This window comes from Amblyomma maculatum, chromosome 6 (genome assembly GCF_055883805.1).
Source record: "Amblyomma maculatum isolate TAMU_Amacu chromosome 6, ASM5588380v1, whole genome shotgun sequence".
Classification (NCBI taxonomy): Eukaryota; Metazoa; Arthropoda; class Arachnida; order Ixodida; family Ixodidae; genus Amblyomma; species Amblyomma maculatum.
The window spans coordinates 31,225,143-31,241,722 of record NC_139349.1 but is presented as its reverse complement, the minus strand read 5'-3'; the positions used below and the strand labels follow the sequence as shown (position 1 = coordinate 31,241,722).

Sequence of the window (16,580 nt, the reverse complement as noted above, 5' to 3'; positions counted from 1 at the left end):
GCGTTTGCTTTTTGCGGAACATCTGCATTTGGGAAAATAACGAACACAAGAGTTCCGCGAGCTTAAAATCGGGGAGGACGGGGCGGCACATACTCTCGGCGCGACAAAGGAGGGCTGTTAGCGCTGTACGGCAACAAAATGTTGCTACGCGTGTGCCCGCTCAATGGGCCAATAGGATTTTTTCGCACTAATATAATGTTTGGCTCCTTTAGCTAGTGTGCATGGAAGAAAATATTGCTTTGTAAATATTTAGCTCGGCTGTTCAAAATACTTCAGCTTCTGGTTGTAGCATTGAAGCTGAGGGTGCAGCTCGGTTGTATACAAACAGCCCTGCTTATCTCCACTGAGCCAGATTGCGCGCAAGGTCGGACTCCGACCTGACAGCCGCTTTCCACTGACTGAATGCCTGGTCACGGTGCACCAAGTGGCTCGAGAGAGTAAAATAATCTGGCGCATATATCGCGAAAAGGACTGCGGATGCTGTTTGTTTGTACTGCCTGCACCGAGTGACGACGGTGGTGGCGACTCTGGTTACATTCTACTGGCATCTGTCCCGTACAGTGACAGCAGCTGCGCAAGATCCGGGCCAAGACGCGGGTCGCTGCCCCCCGCTGCTCCCCGGGCGCCGTCGCGTCCACGTGAGGAAGGCGGCGGCGGACGAACAACCGCTTCAAGAAGTGCCGCTTCCCGGGTCTCCACCCGAAGCACGCCTTTGACTCGGAAAGGGCGTGATCGCTGTTTCTTACCTGGTCCGGAGCAGATGGTGCAATCCTCTCTCCGTGTAGTCGGCGACACTGGTGGCGGTCGTCAGCGCCACCTCCCCAAGTCACAGCAAGAGCCCACCACCGCACGGTGGAAAAAACAACACCGTCGTAATCAGCAGAAAACGTTAGCACCAAAGCTGCACTGGGGCAAACCGGGAGCCTTTCTACAGAGTGTTCCCTGGGATGGAGCGGGTAATCCTGGCAACGGTGCAGGACGCGCGCAGGGGACGGGGAAACAACCAGCCACGGTGCTACAGGCACGCAGTCTAGCTCTCGCACGCCACGGCAGCAGCCGGCGATGTGTTGCCGGTGCGACGCTCTCAAGTTTGCTGTGGCAGCAGCCGAGAGGGAAGCCGTGCGGCGTGGGAGAGAAGTGGAAGAGGAGGGTCGGCCGGCTGTGGGGGAGCGTGTAGCAAAGGAACGGCGACTTCGCCCGATTTTCCTCTTCCTCCTCCGACTCGTCGCCCGCTGGCTTGTCTAGCCTGGAGCGGCTCCTCCTCAACCCTGCATATCGCGAAAGCCTGTATTTCGCCCTCGCTCGCAGTCTCCTCCTCCTCCTCCTCTGCTCTTCTTCCTCCTCTTCCTCCCACTTCTCCTCGTCCTCTCCGCGCTCTGCTGGCTGTTCTGGGAGTGAGTTCGCTGCGCGGATGATGCGGAACAACGCCCGACTTTTCAACCCAAACGGGCTGTGCTGCCTCAAGGCGTCTTCCATCTCTCCCTAGGCGCACACCCCCCTCCGGCTCTCTGCGGCTGTTGTTGTTTCGCTCACTTGCGTTTCCTTTCTTTTGTTTGCTGCCCGATTTCCGCTACTCGCTCAGCCTGCCGTTCGGGTCGTCCCGATCGTGCCTTCTCTGCTATGCACGCTTCTGCAACCCCACTTTTGCTTTTTTTTTTTTTTTTTCTCGCTCTCTCTACCGTGATGCACTCCACTGATCGTCGTCGCGCGCCGGCCTCCTTCACTGCCAAGAGCAGTACGAGTAGCTTGGCCAACGTGATGCTATTTAGAGCTGACTAGGGTAGGGAGGAGGAGATGGGTATTTTCTGAACCGCTTGTGCATGTTGCGAACGAAGATGGTCTACCCCCACTTCTGAAGTCTAATGGCCATGGACTATGTACAACTCACAGGTCCAAGGGGAATAGTGTCATAATAAAGTGCTTGAGCCATAGCGGAGATGTCTATGTATACCGGATTACCAGGTTACTCCTGCCCGCATGCAATGGTAGGGGCGGAGCCACGTAGGGCTACTGCACGAGCACGGGCTGTGTCGATAATCTCAAGTAAGCCTACGCTATTACGTCTCTGATATGCTAAAGCTTTCTAGCATCAGACAACGTTGCTAGCTCACTGTTTCCATTGGGATAGAGCATAAGCATAGAGAAAATGGAATAAAAGAGCAATTGTTTTCGCGCTCTGTTCATGCCATGACCTTCAAAGGTTATATCTATAGCGGTAATAACGGTCTTGTTCAGTGATGATTATCCCTCGGCATTATCAACACCATTATCTGTCTATCTATCTCTCGATAAGCGAAATTCAACTGAACACGACATCATCAGAAAAGAAGTCTTTATAGATTACGCTTGTGATTGAAATCTGTGTGTCTATTGTTATCTTAGGCTAATGAAAGGGATATATGCAGGTGCTTTAACTCGAAATATGCCGACCACTGTGACTTACTTTATCTGATGCGATTAGGACCCATTGGTAATGGCATGCCTACAATGCAGCAAGTATCAGCGTTGTTCAGATGCTAAAAGTATACGGGACGATGTCGGGCATTTGCTCGGTTTTTAGGATCCGCCGAGGAATCAGACCACGGGAACACACCGGAGGTTTCGCAGTGGTATTGAAAAATAGTCTCCCGTGATGAGCCTTCAGAGGACATGAGCGTTGGCATAAAAGGCGTCACAAAGTTTTCACGACCCGCGATGATTTTTCAGGAGAGACAGCTGTTTCCGCATTTAAAAAATTTTATAAAAAAATAGAATGAAGCTTAGCTTTAAAGAGACATGTTGACCTCTTAACACGGTAATCACTTGATTTAGGTCAATGTTTCCTCATTACCACACTCCGTAATGCGGCCCTTACATTCGTTCAATTTTGGTGATGCAACGAAATAGGGCTGAGATGAAATTGGCTGCCGCATACAAAAATAACAGAAATTCCGACCTTTCAAACGATCAAGGGCAAAAAAGAAAGAACGCAAGATGAAAGAATGCAAGGAAAACTCAACTTCGCATCATCGATAAGGCTCGCAGGCTTCTGCCTCAGTTACGTTGGTGCAGGAAGGCCGCGTGCGGTGTGCCAGCAGTGTTCAGCATCCCGTGTCACGGGCTGCAACTGATCAGCAACGAAACAATACCACATCAAATTCGATATGCGCGTGCACGATGCCGCATCTCTGTATGTGCTACATCTCACTTGGGAAAATCGAGATTTGTTGCATTGTACCGTATCATACCATATAGCGTATATTATATCATACCATGTCATCATCATCATCGTCGTCGTCATCATCAGCCTGACTGTATCCACTGCAGGGCGAAGGCCTCTCCCATATTTCTCCAATTAACCCGGTTCTGTGCTATCTGCATCCACTTGACCCCTGCGAACTTCTTAACCTCTTCCGCCCACCTAACTTTCTGCCACCCCCTGCTACGCCATGTCATACCATACATCATACCGTATCATACCATACCATACCATACCATACCATACCATACCATACCATACCATACCATACCATACCATACCATACCATACCATACCATACCATACCATACCATACCATACCATACGGTGCATAGCGTACCTATAGCCTCCGAGCGCATCGGAAGCAAATATCACCATACCCATTTCTTCGTAGCATCCGCGCTGTCTTCACACCGTTCGGATGCGGATATGCCGGCGCAGTTAGCCTCAAAGGCGACTTTTGTCTCGCAAATTTGTCCCGCGAAGGGCACACTTACTCCGGGGTCGAGACAGCCATTAATCAGTCCAAACGGAACGGCACCGTGTCTCTGCGGGCGCGCTGGCGGCATCTGAGGCGACAAAAACTCAATTTGCGTAACGCGGCAGGCCCTTGCACTCGCGGCGACAAAGAGGAGGCAGTGGCGCGCACACACTCTGTACACGGCGGGTACTTGTCCGGTAACGGTCTGTCTACATACACGCACAAATGCTGCCTATTCTAATTAATGGGGCCCACGAAAAAGCGCCCGGGGATCGGACCAGCGACGCCGATCTTTGTGGCGGCGAGATTGACGACCGCCGCTGGTGCGCCGGAGTCTGATTTCGATCTGTAATTAAGTCCTTGCTTGTTTCTCGCCGTTGTCGCCGGTCTCTTCGTGGCTGTACCGGCATTATTTGCTAATTGGAGTCGACGAAGCCGTATTAATGGTGGCCGCGGCAAACGGGGCTCGGCCGCATGCAGGTATCGGCGCTGGCTGACCTGCCGGCGAACTCATGAATCGCAGTATCTACTACCTGCGCGTTAGCGCTGCGGCTCTTTTGTTTATACCTTGCGCCTTTGGCTTCGGCACGAATTGCACGCTTACATAGGGTGATGCTTGCATGTGCGTATGCTTCGCGAGTGCTTATCACGCTCAATGCACCCGCTCAACTGCTCACTACACCCAATTTGGTGTACAGCTTGGAATGTGTTGTGCGTTCATCTATACGGATCTAAACGAGCTCTTTTCGGAAAAGAGCTCGTTTTTCAGCTTATTATTTTGTGCACTTAGGAGCTCTATACTGTTTTCGGTGCGATCCTTTATTTACTGTCGGGTTTTGTACCTTCTGGCGTCATTTTTGTTTCTTTTTAAATTACCCCTGCTATTTATTTTACGACGGAGGAGAACACGGAGGGAACAGTCTTGGACTTCCTCTATCAGTGCCGACGTCTCCTTTCAGATGTACCCGGATGAAAGAAACGTAAATACGCTCGCCGCCACACTCACCGTAACTTGATGAGTTTGATGACAGGAAGATGGATGTGCGCTGCGTTCCATAAGGGGCCAGAGCGAGGTAATTACCGGTTATGCCAAAATGAAACATTGTGCGTCGCCGAACGCGCGATCGCTCTCGATTGTGAAACAACTGTTTCGACATGTGCGCATACCGGAATGTCTGGCAGGCCCTCGTATACAAGCGGGCCCTCACGTGCACGGGGGTGCTTCCCAATGGCGTACACACGGCCTTCCAATATGTCTATCCCTGGAGCTATGTGTGTATACGCTGCCTTCGTTGTTTCTCCGTTCTTCTTGCCCCGAGACAGCGCGGTGGTCGCACCGGCATGCGTAAGAGCGCTGTGTCGCTCTCGTTCAAGAACCGTGCTGCTCCGATTACGATTACAGTTGCTGCGCCATTAAACGTTGAGCGAAATTGCTGGCACTTACGGCTGAGCAAGTGGTATTTGTGCCTCTAACTTGTATTATGCTGTATAGATAGGACAAAACGGCGATATTCGATAATTGCACCTATTCGAGCTATTACAGGCGGTTGAAGTACGTGTTGTACAAAAGTAAAATCATGCGACAGTAACAAGCTCGGTATGGATCACTTGCAAACGGCTCTTGTTTAACTTCGGTCGTGCTGTAAATAACAGATTTGTCCTCTTGATGCTACAGATGCTGGTCAATTAATATACGAGACCGGAACAGTATATAGTACCGTTGTCTGCTAAAAGAGCGATATGGAGGCACCTTTCTAAAACAAGCGACGTAATTTCTAACCGTTGTCTACATTGATGTTTCGCACTTTGTCCTCCGAGCTTCGAATCATTAAATTTGTATTCCGTCTGAAAACAAGGAGTTTTCAAATGAAGACGCAGAAGTGCAAATTTAAATGGGCGCTGAGAACAGCTGCAGCCTATAAGTCAAAATACTTTCTCACTTCTTCTGCCCGGCACGTAAATACGCGTTTATTGCTGAGAAGTTGAATTAAAAACAATTCCCGCCACTCGATTCAAACGTACGTCCACATTGAAAAGAACTCCGCGATCACTACTCTAAATTGTGAATGGCGGCGGCGCGCACGCGCATGCACGCGCACACACACACACACACACACACACACACACACACACACACACACACACACACACACACACACACACACACACACACACACACACACACACACACACACACACACACACACACACACACACACACACACACACACACACACACACACACACACACACACACACACACACACACACACACACACACACACACACACACACACACACACACACACACACACACACACACACACACACACACACACACACACACACACACACACACACACACACACACACACACACACACACACACACACACACACACACACACACACACACACACACACACACACACATGCACGCAGACACGCACGAACACACACACACACACACACACGCACGCAGACACACACACACACATGCACGCACGCAGGCACGCACGCACACACAAACGTACCGGCTAGCTGATGTGCAGCTCGCCGTCAACGTGATATACATCGAAGATTGCACCCTCTGAGCAGAAGCCACCCATGGTACTCCTTCAGCTCCGCGAGCCCTTCACCTGTGGAGGATGTGGAAGATTGGCTTGCCCTCTTCGAACGCGTGGCAACATTCAACGCCTGGAACAACAAAGTGTGCAAATAGTGTAAGCATACTGTTACGGAGTCCATCGTTCACTTTTTCTGTCGAACTTTTTCATGTGAATTTATATAATCGTGGAACATTTTGTGCGCCATTTCTTTCCAAGCCTGTCTACAGCAACGACAGTGTCATCTCATCTAGTTATATGCCATTAATATTTTTTTCTCACCATGTACTGTGCAATGGCCTAGGCTTGGCATCGATAGCCTTATTCGCCATGAGTGCAAAGGGTCATACCGCGCTGTGAGCAGTTTTTACCGAAAATCTGCGTCGGCCGGAATTTTGTTTTTCGTTAAGGAGAGCATCATGAAAACAGGACCGCTTCGTATGCACAAGCGCGACTCCGTCCTTCACCATTTAGCTCCATTTTCTGAACCTTTTAAGTCATTTACTCTCTTTCTTCACACGCACTGGTGCTCTCCTTTCCTATCTGAAACGAATACCGGCTAATTGTGACGTTTTGTTTCTAGTGCCGCAATTTGATTAACTTTGAGATAAGCAACCAGAATTCGATATAAGCTTCGAATGATGACGAGGGATTCAAACTTCGGAATGGGAGGGTACAAGCGTTGCGCGAGACATCTAACGCAGGTTGAATATACGCTGTTTTCGACGCTTCAGTCCTTGCTTATGCCGCTTCCGTGTATTCTTTGCTCTTGGCATTTTCGGGCTTCCTCGCAAGCGCAATCGCTCTTGTCCAGCACGACCCCCGGTGCGGTGTTTGCTGACAGCGCTACCGTGCAACGCAAGTACAGCGTGCCCGCCGTCACGCACCTTGCTGCAACATGTTTCTATCGGCCTTGTTGAAACGAGGAAACACCGGGGACTTGCGCACGGGCAAACAGCTGATATAGTCGTGTGGAGGCGGTCGCTACCATATTTCCGAGGCTGCTGGGCAACGGGACATTTTCTCTTCGCGTAGTAAGTAGCGCGCTCAAGATAGGCGGGTCTCTTCACTGAGGGCTGGCGACCAATCTACGTTCGAGGGGTTGCTATGGAGTGGGGGAGCGAGGCTCGCAATCGTTCCGTGTTTGCCGGCAGAGGTAATTGTCCGCTGCAGATCCCGAAGTTGCAGGTTTCTTCCATCTGCTTGAGTGCGTAATTGTGCAGGGAACTCAAACGTATACGAGTCGTCTATGCTCTCTGTGGATACAGAAGGAGCTCAGAAGTTCTTGCCTTCACGTAACCTATTGCATGTCAGGAAGAAGGTTATGGGAAAGCAAGGCGACTATTGAACGGCTGGCTAATATTGTGATTTACACGTATACCTAGGGCCGAAACAGCAACGTGGAGACATGATCGGGCCAGAGCAAACAAAATGGAAAATGCTTATCTACGCAACTATTTACAACTTAGAAACTGAGACAAAGAAGTGGTTCACCGGGACGACAGGCGGCCTCCTTTTTCGGGAGTCTCTAGAACTCCCTAAGTCTGCTCAAACGAAGCGCTCAGGTGCGGAGGTGGCCTCCACGCTAAAGTCTCGGAACCAGATAATGCGTCCGAAGATGAACTGCTCCCAAGCAGGATGGCTCAGTAGGCCTGTGTTACTCTGCGTAATTATTTCGCTATCTGCTCTTTCCGATCCAGAATCCTCTCTGCTGTAATCTCTGCGAGGTGGCGTGGCGGCGATCAAAGAAAGAACCTGTCATTTTCCTGATCTGTCATAACTCACAATACGCTATGCCACTTGCTTTGAAGGTTTAATTCCGCTACCATAGTGCTCTTCTGCGAAATGTGCTGCCTTGTCTAAGTTCGGTTTCTTTGAATTTGTCCTACCAGCCATAGCCTTAGCTCTTCAGAAATCTCGCTGTACAACTGCATTAATGCGATGAACTCCGCACCTTGTCGTGATCGTTGTACGTTAGCGCATTTAAGAACTCAGTGTGCGGCTCTCCGCCTTTCTTCCCCTGCAGGAACAGCCGTCAAAGTGCTTCAGTAAACGGCCGATACTTTCGATGAAGTACGCTTCCCTTTCACTTTGGTCCTCAGTCATCGTCTGAAAGATGCGCCACCGCTTCAGCCGCCGTGCTTGGAAGAAACGGAAGCAACTTCTGTGCCCAAACACTCTCAAGCGGTAACCGCATGAGGCGATATTCCCTGGCTATACGTCGCGCGACGGCGACACCATCGCCTGCCTCATGGTATACAGAAGCGACGGGACTCGGCGACAGAGTAGCGCGTTTTCATTGCCGTTCTGCTGTCATCGCCCCGTTGTTCGATCAAGGGAAATATAATTACGGCAGCAAATATCCCGTTTTCAAAGGCTAAACAGCATGAAGTACGACAAAAGAACTGGTTAAAGTTCTTCTAAGAACCTCAGCGCGCAGTGGTGCCCAACTATACAGCACGGCGCAGAGGCTTACAAAAAGATACTTTATCCCGCTCCTTTCGATAATAATTAACAATATCTAGCACGCACAGTCGTTCTTTTCTAAGTTGTCTTTTATTATCCTACCAAAACTTTCACTGGAACATTTCGATATATATGCACATATGCACAGCTCAGACGAAGCGAGTGCCTGCAGTACTTCGCTCAAACCGCGCTATAGGAAAACTAACTTGTGAAAAAGCCAGCTTGTAAGTTACGTACCAAGAAAGCGTTCTGCGATTGGCTGCCTCGCGAGCTGCTTCCGGGCCACGGGCGAATTTTTCTACAGACCTACAACCTGAGCGACACGACTAGCGATTTGGCGGCCCTCGGCTCGGAAAATTCGCGCGGCGCCTTGTGTGTGCACTCTCCAAATACCCGAGGAAGAATACAATAACGTCTGCTATTGTGTAAGGTGGGTAGAATCATCCAATGGCGGCTTCAAACGATCCCGCCTGGAAAGCAGGGTTAAAGCGAGCCTTTTCCGCACGGCTCGATGCAATTTCAGGTTCATTCATTTTGCGGGCATGCTGACGGTTTGTTTTTTTTTTTTTTCCCTGGTCATCACGTTGATCTCTTATTTTCTGCTCTTCACAGAGCTCTTGTCTATCCTGTTTCTTACGAAGCTGCCGGCCGTTTTTCATGATATCCACCGTTTTTCATGATCTCCACCCGACAGAGACGGGTTCGTGTATGCAAACGCAGCTCCGGTAGCGTTATTATAGGAACCCGTTGAGTCAGCCCGACATCTCGCGCTCTCCGACTCCACCCGCTAGCAAGGTACAGACGAAGCACACAAGGCAAGAATGGTTTCCCTATGGTAGCCTGCTTTGATACCTTTAGTGTATGATTACGAGAGGTCCGAAGAGCACGGGAGTGCAGAAACTTCGTGAAACTTAAAAGTTACTGACACGCACATACACACACGTACACGCACGCACGCACACACACACGCACACACGCACGCACGCGCACACACACACACACACACACACACACACACACACACACACACACACACACACACACACACACACACACACACACACACACACACACACACACACACACACACACACACACACACACACACACACACACACACACACACACACACACACACACACACACACACACACACACACACACACACACACACACACACACACACACACACACACACACACACACACGCGCGCGCGCGCGCGCGCGCTCTGTGACGTTATTTCCTCCGTGATGAGAACTGAGAACCTATGAGAACCTAGCGAGATGCATAATTTAACGAGCGGTCATGAACTCCGTGTGCCACATCCGCTGAGCTTGAGTCACCGGCTGGCATATATATATATACGTGTAAACGTGGGAACGAAGCAAAGTAGCAAGTAGCAAACCGTGCGCGCTGACACCTTTTCTCCTCGGCTTCCTCGGGGGCGGTCAAGACGAAGCGAGTGGCAATGTCCGGGGACCGCATTCCCTGGCCTTCTGGCGGCGGAGAGATGAGAGAGAGAGAGAGGACGAAGAAAAGGAGTAAGAATGCGACGGACCTCACTCTCCGGGAGTACCGCAGCAATAATCAATTGCGTGAAAGCGCGAGTGTAGGAAGCGTGACAGATTACAGCCTGGAAAGAAGCAAGAAAAAACTGCCCCACGGGATCCGAGCTTTGGAATGCGGCGCGAACGCACTCGAGCTGCTGATTAGTCGTTCCCATCGGGTTTGTGCCAATAACCGTGTCGAGAGACTAATTTATGTCGCCATTTATGCGTGGTGACTTCGTGACGCACAACTCTATAGCACAGGCATGCAGAAGCTTAAAAAATTTTATTCCGCTGCCGGGAGTTCGCATTACGTCTTGGCACCAATTTGTTTGTGTTCAGTTTCTTCTAGAACGCCCGGAGCCGTACGTGACTCCGATGAAGTGCGAGATGTATGAAGTCGTTGTCCCTGGAGTTTCAGTTAAACAGGAACAGATGGTCGCAATGCAGGGAAAGAGAAAGGTAAGGGGACGGTGCGAACAAGGGGTGTGTCCGTGTGTGTGTGTGTGGGGGGGGGGGGGGTGTTATCGACATCTGACCACGAATAGCGATTCTCCTCGCGTGTGCTTTCACTGGTGGCTTCAGGTAGATCTCTCACGGTTATTTCCCTCGCTCAAATTAATTTTGCTGTGATGATGAGCAGACAGGGCAGCGCTGTTTGCCACCGCAACCTCCTCTGTGATGACGTCGTGACCTGTGAGATATTCACTACAGCTATCATGCAGATTTTCTTGTGGCGCTTGATGGTGCTTATGGTTATGTTGAATTATGTTAATATGCCGATGGGCCAGTGATTCGCTCCGCCATCGGACAACCGTAAGTCCGCCTCGTGCGACAGAAGTCCATTATGTTTTTTTTTTTTTTTCCAGCCTTTCTCCGCAGAAGAACCGAGCACCAGGCCAGGGGAATCTTGTACCCATTGGAAACCGGTGGGTACCCGGTGGCACCGGTGATCGAATCTGGTACGTAGAAAATTGAAGGGGAAATGAGGGGCTCGTTATGATACAATGAAAGGAGCCATGCAACAATCGGCGAGTCCAAGGTAAACGTAAACGGGATACTTTTTTATATTCTTTAACACATTATAATTGATGTTGACCAGAATTAATCCTGTAATGACTTTAGGAAGAAAGAAAATTGGCGGTGGCTTAGCTCAGCTGGGTCAGGATATACGTAGCGAAAGCATGTGTGCATGGCGCTGGGCTGCCTACTTCTCTCCAATTCAATCACACCCAATCCAGTGTAATTCAATCCAGTCTAATCTATTCTTGTCAAATCCAATCCAAACCAATCCAATCGAGTCCAATTCAATCACCCTTATCACGTGGCTTTTTTTATTTTTTTATTTCGCGGGCTTATTTGACGGGCAATAAAAAAGCCATATAATTCGTAGCTTCACGGAAGCAACGTAACTAGGAGTTTTTCAAGACGATCTACTTTTGCATTGACACTTTTTTCTTCAAACCAATGGGTGAAAAGTTAAACATTTTTTTTTCTTTAATTTAGTTAACGTAAAAATCAGCGGTCCTAATAATCGTCCCGGAGCAGTCTTTCTGTTATTGTGAGCTTTAGGATGACTAATCATATAGCTCTTAATAATTCATATGCTCATGTTTTACGGACATGCTTTGACCAGCTGATTTGCGTCGACATGATTGCAACTGCTACTGTCTCACTGTTAGCATCCATCACTATAGACGCGCTCTGTGATTCACATCGTAAGAATGCACAAATTCCGCATTTTATCTAGCTTCTCTATATATCGTTGTCTGTATCAACGCCGGGTACAACTTTTACCAAGATTCTTATGAAGCTTGTCCCATCGAGTTAACATCTTGCTAACATAGCTTGCTCTTAACATACATCACTCAGTGCTCTGTCACCGCTCTGCTGCGTGTGTGGCCTTTATTCTCTCTCTCTCTCTCTAACATATATATAAACGTTTCCGGCTCTCTTATATGCATAACCCACCGCACTGTTGTACCTTATATTCGCTGGCATGTTGGCTATTTGCTTTAAAAGAGACGTAGCCGTAGGGAACAGTGAAACGTACAGGGAGAGATAATTTTCTAACACAGGGTGAGCGTGGCTACAGTGCTGCTTAGTCTCATAGGTATAATTGGCGGCCACTGGAGAGTCCTTACCCTGCAGCGCAGTTTATACATCGTCGATGATGATGATGGATGGATTCGTCGGCAGGCATACAATGTTGGTGCCAATGTAGCCCCTCCAAGTTGCATCAAGTTTTATTCAGTATTCCTCTCTACAGGCAAGCGACGCAGGCGTTCATTCTTTGAGAACCACACCTCAGTCTTCAATAACATTTTTTTTTTTATTCTTCCCCTCTTTGTTTGTCGACCCACCGTATAGATAACGCAGTTTGTGACCGCTCTCAGTTTGTTCTGCCTAAGTGGCAAGGCCCGACTGAACAGGTGAAAGGACTCATGTGCGGATAAGCGATCAGCTTTACTCCTTTACGTGATCGTCGGCACGTAACCGATAAGGAGCGTTTGTGAGATACGGCCATTATGGGCCTTCCCCACCCCACCTCGTCACTTTTTTTTGCTAAACTCTATTTTCACGGTCGACTACGTACGTTGGGCGACTGACAACGCGAGGTGTTCGCCAGATTCTCGAGCACTATATATGCCCTGTATTTACGGCCGCCTGCGAAATTTATCGTTGAACGGGTTGGAAGCGTTTCCTGTTTCCGCTGCATCTATTTGTAAGGCTTGTGAGGGCGGACGCAAACAAACAAACAATGATTTGCATGTACCTGCATATGTTATTTTACCGTTATCCGGTACATAACGGTTTCTTAGTTTTGTGAGGCGTTCATCCCTTGACAACCACACCTCAGTCTTGAATAACATTATTTTTTTTTTATCCTTCCCATTTTTTTTGTCGACCCACCGTACAGATAACGTAGTTTGTGAGTTTCTAATCAGGACATGAGTTATGTTCATCACGTTCGTAGAGTAAATAGTAATAATATAGGGCTGGCAGTGACATACATACGGCGCACATGAAGCTGCCTAATCCGAACAACATCGTATATACGCACATTCCACCAGCAATAGCTCCGTATATATTCTTGTTTTATTGTTGACGCCGCTGGTAGCGCACTGTTCGGCTAACTATAAATGACAACAAGGAATGAGCTTCCGCTGACAAAATGTGTTCGAGTGCAATATTCATTTCGTTCCCATCTGTTTTCCTTCCACCATCTGTCGCGGGCAAAGCTCGCCTATCGGCAAATGTATTCAATACCGTTGCGCGCTAGAGTAACGGAATGGGTTTCACGTTGGCGGAGCATGCTATGCGGATATGATCGATAGTTATTCTATTTACAGAGAGCGACAGAGACAGCTCAACTCGTGCGACACAAGCGGGCCTCAAAACTCGATTAGCAGCACACGTCGGTCGGGCCAGGCGTTCTGTGTACTTTACTCCCATTCGGCACTAACGGAACTCGTTTCGAAGCTCGCACATCGAATACTTCCCTTCTACAGCAGCGAATAGCCTGGCCGTGCGCCTACTATTAGACACAACTGTCGCCTTCCTGTATCTCGTGCTGTGTTCATAATATATCTCCCGATTTATTTTCATAAGGGGACTGTGCACGCCCTGGCGCGCGCTTGCGCCAGATGCGCCGCGTAGCGGCCGCCCCCTCGAAATGCAGCGACGGGGTCCCGCGCTCTCTCCAGCGTCCTTGTGGGCGGAATCGGTAACACCTTAATTACACCACCATGCCGCCGCATCGCCTGGCCTCGCTCGTTCCGTACCGGCTATGCCCTTTCTCGACGCGCCACCCGGCTGCACGCGCAGCGCCACCGCCGCCGGAGGAACCTGGCAGCAGTAGGGCGAAAAGAACACGAGGGCGATCAATCAGGGGACCCCTTCTACAAATGCAGCTTCCGTGCCAAGCCACATCGCCGCGGCCCTTGTGCTGCTTTTCCGCGTGCAGTACTCCACAATATAGTGACACACCGTGCGACCTTCGATGTCGGCGTGACGCGTGAAGGTGACCACAGCACCACAGTGCCACCACCCACGTAACTCGATCGAGCTTCCTAAGTGTGTACGACTCCGCCGCGTGGCCTTTCCGGCTTACACGCTTAGGAAATCTATCGATTATAAAACGAGTCATTAACATCGTGAGATGTCTTTTGAGCGGGTATAGCTGGTAAACATTTTTGTTACGCTCGGAGCGGTGCTGCATACAAGGGCAGTGGCGGTGTTGTTGTTGTTGAAAATATTTATTTTCTCAACTGATGTAGCACAAATATGGAGACAATAGTGAAAGAAAAAGAGACCACATGTGTCTCCTGCTTCCTCCGAACTTGTATGTAAAGCCGCTGGTTGGTTTCTTGCTAAGCGCCAGTATTGACTGGTTTGAATATGCTAAGAATTGCCGTTCCCCAATAAAATATTTTAAAATTCCGCAATATTATAAAATTCGCTGTATTATTCTACCGAGTGCTGTAGTTAACCTCAGTGAAACCAGAAAAATATCGAGGTCGGTCTGGTCTCCTAGTATACCCCGGGCAACTTTTTTGTTTCCCGACTGCCTGATTAGTTAATCGTAAGTCGTCTAAATCTGAAAATGTTCACTTCTGACAGAGAATTTAATTTCTGGCGTTGGAGAGCACTCCTTCCAAAATCTCAGATTTCGCAATTTTCGACCCAGTAAGCCTCGTGTGCCACCTTTTTCCCAGCTGTAGAGAAAGCCCGGGAAATACAAATGAACCGATGTGACTGTACTACACTCCACGCCACGATCGACGGCCGCTCAGTGGAAACTAACTATATACAGTGCGTTTCTAGTATCAATGAGTATAACCTCCTTGGTTTCCATTAAGCGGCCGACTGCGCTCGGTAGTGGTTTGAGAGTACAAGATGACCACCTTGCGTGACTCGACGGCTCCGTTTCTGCTGTAGATGTCGACACTGGTCGAGTCGCCAGCCAATGCACGCACGTTCACAGTGCCAGATGCTGGGGCGCTGCTGCGCTTTCTGAACATGATAAAAAGACCGAAGCTAAAAATATAAAAATGCGACGTGTTGCATTCGTCACTCGGTGCATGCTTATAGTCAGAACAAGAAGGCCAGAAGCCTTTATACTTCTCGGACATCCTGCGAGAGACACACCATATAGCATGTGCCGACTTACTTACTACCTTTCATTGCGGGTGGTTACCGATTGCAACGCGTGCTCGAAGAGGTCGTCTCTTGGAGATACAGGTCTGGTACCTTATTACGTTTGTTGGGTTGCATTTCAATCAATGAGGTAGGTAAGTGACGCTGACTTCCCGTATGTTAGCATTGAAGTCTTCCGTTCAGACGTTTGGCATGACGCATAATTCATCGTTCGCGCAAACTCATGAAAAGGGTTCCAGAGGTGTTATGTGCGAGACGATATGGCTGGCCGATTCCGAGGCCCTAACTGTCCTTACCACTTTCGTGTAACGGCCAGCTCTAAGCCTCATCTGCCGTACACAGACCTGGATTTCGCCAAACATCGGTTATACCAGACGTGGGAAAATAAGCTGCCAGGCTGTAAGCGTCCATCCGAGGACTTTAATCAGCAAAATGTTTTTCTGACTTCATGTTTCTCAGCTTTGTTGTGGTTGGAACACTTTGCACTATCCTCCGCATGACCGCCCCATTTGGGAAAGGTGCCCACGACGATCCTGCCTTTTTGTGATTATCATTTTGAAGCTAAAGCAATTGGCCGTTGGCAGAATCAGTCTACCGAAACCTCCACACTCTCTAACTGCAGTTAATGGTGATGCATGTGCCACTGACTGCGCCTAGTCAGCTTTAAAAACGAAGCTGCACGTCCTGCGCGTAGGCGGAATTCCTGAGTATGTTTGCTGAGTAGAGTTGAAGAATGCTCTTATTCCCGTTTCTGCATATCCGGTGATTGAGCTCAAGTAGGCGCTATTACTCTTTTCACGCGTGCAACAACGAGCGATGTCGATTGTCTCGCGAAAGTAAAGGTGGAGTAATGTATACATCGGTGGCGACTATAGGTAGCTGCCCTTGATATCCAGGTGACGGTCACCGCGGCGACCACCGGGCGACTAGAGGAGGAGGAGAAACAGCGACGAGAAAGGGTGAATAAATGAAAGCGAAGCGATAGCTCGATGGATCGCCTTTTAAAAACACCCAATTAAACCGATCGCCAACAGAGCGGCCTTCGCGCTGAATGTGGAGCAACGATGATCGAGCCCGGCTGT

At 49.3% G+C, this 16,580-nt stretch overlaps 2 protein-coding genes across 3 annotated transcripts in view; one reads left to right on the top strand and one right to left on the bottom strand.

The window, feature by feature from the left end:
- The window catches only part of LOC146185400 (semaphorin-5A-like), a 143,419-nt gene extending 142,329 nt beyond the window's left edge, over window positions 1–1,090 (bottom strand). The window contains exon 1 of one of the 2 annotated variants that reach the window (XM_084606340.1): window positions 747–1,090. The gene's annotated coding sequence lies outside the window, so the exon portion shown is untranslated. The remainder of the gene's footprint in view (window positions 1–746) is intronic. The other variant, XM_084606338.1, reaches the window with a different exon arrangement.
- Grp170 (hypoxia up-regulated Grp170 co-chaperone protein) overlaps window positions 1–16,580 on the top strand; it is a 534,702-nt gene that overhangs the window by 137,294 nt on the left and 380,828 nt on the right. The gene's annotated exons all lie outside the window — the stretch shown is intronic.